General features: G+C 30.5%; 1 long non-coding RNA gene across 1 annotated transcript; it reads left to right on the top strand.

The window, feature by feature from the left end:
• Positions 1-1069: 1069 nt before the first annotated feature.
• On the top strand, positions 1070-2256 carry LOC145790172 (uncharacterized). The gene is made up of 2 exons (XR_014328825.1): positions 1070-1224; positions 1915-2256. It is a non-coding gene; the product is annotated as an uncharacterized LOC145790172 (long non-coding RNA).
• The last annotated feature ends 2318 nt before the right edge of the window (positions 2257-4574 follow it).

Below are 4574 nucleotides of genomic sequence, written 5' to 3' on the forward strand. Positions count from 1 at the left end.
GTTCCTGCCAAAACTATTCTATTATTGATGGATTTGAGAGAGCAATGTATTTCTTGAATCTATCATAATCTATCAAGAGCATTGTAGAAACTTTTGGTTTCTTCATTAATATGCTTCATACTAGATATGCTTCTAGTATGCTTGATAGTACTAATTTAGATTGCACCACCGGGATGCAATCATTAATGGTGCATGCATGCATAAATAGCCTTAGACCCGTCCAAAAATCTTCATTAGAGATACCTAGTCATCTTTGATGAAGCTCTTGCATAGGCAGCAGGTATTTTCATTATTTTTACTAGTTATTAGTTTAAATTGTCCAGAGCTACTATACAACTTAAGCCTCTTATTGAATGATAGGTTGTTGATTCACTTAGTAGTCATCCCATTGTACGGGCAATGTCACATCAACAACAATCTCATGCATTTTCATCCCAAGAGGTGAGCAATCATTTAATCAAAGTTTTTTTTGACAATACAATATCTTATTAATTAAAATACTTGTTCTGATTAAATATAGGTTCACCTTTCAAAGAAAGAGAAGAAGAAGAAGAAGAAGAAGAAGAAGAAAAACTAACAAGGTAAAAGCACTAACATCACTAGTTTAAGCTGATAATAATATTCATAAATCAATAGTGTTAAAGACATGTTAGGCAAATGTTTTTTTGAGTTGAGAATGATGTTATTCATAAATCATATACATTGTTTTTAAGTATCAAGTGGTTTTCACAAGTATGGTTTATTCTTCTTCTCCTACATTGTGTTTGGAAAGTGTCTAAGAAAAAGAAACAGTGTTGTGACAATGTCCAACACACATTAGCAAACATGGTACTTATTGCATCTTAGTTTATCTATGTAGTCCTCAATTTGCTAGATAATTATATACTAAATTTTCCTAGGTGGAAAACATACTCAATGCTATAAAGAACTAGATAAATTATGTGGGTACAATTAGTTGAGAAACATACTCAAGTTTTCTTCCCAAAGTTCCTGTAGTTCATCTTAGTTTAACGTTTGCTTCGAGTCCAGATGAGAAACTAGAGAGAGAAAGTAGACCACGAGAGAGAGAGAGAGAGAGAGAGAGGGTCATACATGTCTGAGCCCGCACTTTTTGTGATCTGTTCATCTTCTCTCTCTTTGTCCTAAAAAGTCTCAGATCACTCGATTTTCCTCTGAAATTTACACAGACCCACATACATATACCTCCAGATTTTGTAGCCTGAGGTACAGATCTCCAATCTCACTTTTCTCCACCTTCAAATCTTGTATTTATGTATGTTTATTCACTGTTCTAGGTGTATGTTCATGTATAGAGCTCAATTTAAACCTTTTGCTTCATCATTTCTTAATTTTCTGTTAGATTTCTAGGTTTATGGTAATTTTGAGCTCTATTCCAGCCATCAAAGACGCATTTTTTTGAAGTCATTTCCGAAACATACTTTGAACATAGGATCAGTGGGTCTGGTTTGGCTGACTGACTCTGGACCAAAATGAACTTGTTGACAAATTGTGAGAGCATGGCCTCAATTGGTATTTGATATGAAGACCATCACCATCTATTTTTATGTCTTCTCTTATTATATGATGTGTTAATGCTGTAATAGTGCTACATTTTGTTTCTACCTTAAACTCAGGTTTTTTGACAGGAGCACATCTTGGAAATTTGGGTAGTTGGTTTAGAAAACGGTCTAATATTGTGATGTTAGGTTATGTTGTTAATAGATATACTCAATTTTGTACTTTAGAATGATATAATTCCATTTTAATCTTTGACTGCATTGTTCAAAGGTATATCAGTAATTTCATATCTTGTATATGGAAGTTAAATTCTATTCCACCTGTTTCCTCGTTGTTTCCTCGTGCAACTTCTGTATCTAAATCTAATGAATTCCAATTAATTTGACTGTCATGCAGGCCCCTTACTACTGTCAGCCTGAGTTTTGATTACTTGCAAAACCATTGATCGACAATTTAGATGGGAAATCTCTGTATAACAGAATTGAATACAGGCTAGCCAGTACTTTCTCCATAGCTGAAAAGGGTTACCTACTATTGTATCCATGATAGCCCCCTTGGTCTTGGACTCTCTTATATTCTTGGAACCTTATCAGCATAGAAGTCTTAAAATTTTGCTGTTCCAAATTATTTTGTCTGTGATTTTCTTTTCTATTAGGGAGTGAAGGATAATACTAGTTGACTTTCGTTTATTATATTTTTTAATTTATGTTTGCGTGGCTATCATATACATACAGTTCAGTCATATTGAGTTCATTGAGACTGTGCTTTCTTCTTTCTTCTTTTTTTTTTTCATTTAATTTAATTTAATTTAATTATTTATTTTTAAGCATATGTTGGCACATTGTATTGGAAGTTTGGATGTAAATGGACCAAACTCATTGTTTGGTTTATAACGCTAAAACTGTTTTTGAGCTTTTTATTTTTTGTCAAGTGATTATTTTATGCTTCATTTATTATTTCAATGGGAGTTATTATTTTATATGTTAGTTATTTTATATTTATTACAGGTATTTGAATGGAAGTTGGATATTAATTGAATAAAAAACTGAATTAATGTTTCATTTTTGTTATTTGAATGAGAGTTAATATTTTATATGTCAGTATTACTACAGGTATTTTTTTAATTCAATCAAATAAAAATTAGTACAATTTTCAAAAAAAAAAAAGAGGGGATATGACGGCGTTTCTACAAACGCCTTCTAAACTGTCAATATTTTTTGAAAACAGATACCACGGCGTTTCAACAACGTCGCTAAATATTGTTGGTGACGTCAACAAGTGTATAGTGGGACGTTTGGCGGCGTTTATTAAAACGCCTCCTATACTAATATCACGGCGTTTTTAAAACGTCGCAAAGATACAGCGACGGCCGCAGCTTCGACGTTTGGTACTAAACGCCACTAAAGGAATTAGCGGCGTTTTTGATAGATATAGCGGCGTTTTTTAAACGCCACTAAAAGTCCAATTTCCAGCAGTGTGTGACACTTGCAAATGTTTCCCTTTCTTTCTTTTTTTTTTTCTTTTTTTTTTTTTTTGAAAAGGGCCACGTAAATGTCACCAATACATATCTTCACTGACATAAAATTTTAAAAATAAAATTGTTGACAAGATTCATTCACTTGATTTTGTGTTTTTTCTTTTCTGCAAGCTAAAGAAATAAAATGAGATGTATAACTGCAAATAAAATAAAATTAGAAATTCCAATTATATTCTTAACTAATAAAATACAATTCAAACCTAGGCCTCGTTTGGAAAGTTGACTATTTTAGTAGGTTATTTTAATTTTTGACTATTTCAATAAGTTGAAATATTTGTATTTAGGAAGACAGTTGGATTTTTTATAGTTGGATGTAATATTTGTGAGAGAAAAAATAAAATAAATATGGATTTGATGTGATATTTTGTCTTATTGAATATTTTAGTCTATTTTATCATTTTGTGAATTTTAGTCCAAAAAAAAAAAAAAGCCTAAAATTGGCTTCCCAAACACCCCTTTAATATTGTCATTTTGTAGTTGGGCTTCAAATGAATTTGTTAGGCCCAAGTTTGAGCTCAGTTGAACCTAGGCTAACATATTCTCCACTGGACTGAGTCTATTTTTTTTCGATTTCTTTTTCTGTTTTTTTTCATAGCAAGGTAGACAGTGGAGGGGCCAGAAGGGTTGTCGGGGCTAGAACCTGGAACTAAGAGGACTCAATAACGAATAAATATTTAGTATAATGACGACATTATTGTATATTATGTCATGACTAGTCAATAAAAAATCATAAATAAAATTGAGCGGACACTGTCTCACACATTAAGGAGTTGTTTGGGATGATCTAAATAAGTGTATTTTTTGTCTTTTTACAAAAAGATGTGCAGAAAAATAGAGAGATGATGTGACGGAAAAAAGATAAAAAGATAAAAAGTGTGTACTTATTTAGGATAGCCAAACTTGGCCTAACACATTACACGAGTATTTAATTTCTATTATCATAATATTTTGAAATTTTTATATTATTGTTTTCTGTATATTTTTTTTAAATATATATATATATATATTAATTTATCATTTTAAATGTTTAATTATGTTTTAAAAAAAATTAAATTTTATATTAGAGAAATGTTATTTGTCACTAATTTTTTGTCACTATTTTATATCACGTTATATGAATACTCACAATTATTTCATTTGTTTACCAATAAGGAAGATGATATACAAGCTCATTTTCTAGACCTAGTGATATGCAAGTAATGTGATTGGTTGATAATTAGAGAAAATATGTGATAGAATATTGTCTTAAATATCCTAATTGATTACCACATCATTGGGATTAAAAAGTGGATCTAATTTTTAAATTTGAATAGCAATGCTCTACAAATAATTATTACGCAATTAATGACAACTAATAATGTACTGTTATGTAATTCAGTGATTCAAAATGGTGAAAAAAACAAGTGATATATAACAATCGCTATATATTATTTATTCACCTTTCTCTTATTTCTTTCTTTATACATCTTTATATCTCTTTAGTGTATGCATCTTGAAATAATTTGATCGGTTAACTTAA

This window comes from Camellia sinensis, chromosome 1 (genome assembly GCF_055761805.1).
Source record: "Camellia sinensis isolate YWXY chromosome 1, ASM5576180v1, whole genome shotgun sequence".
Classification (NCBI taxonomy): Eukaryota; Viridiplantae; Streptophyta; class Magnoliopsida; order Ericales; family Theaceae; genus Camellia; species Camellia sinensis.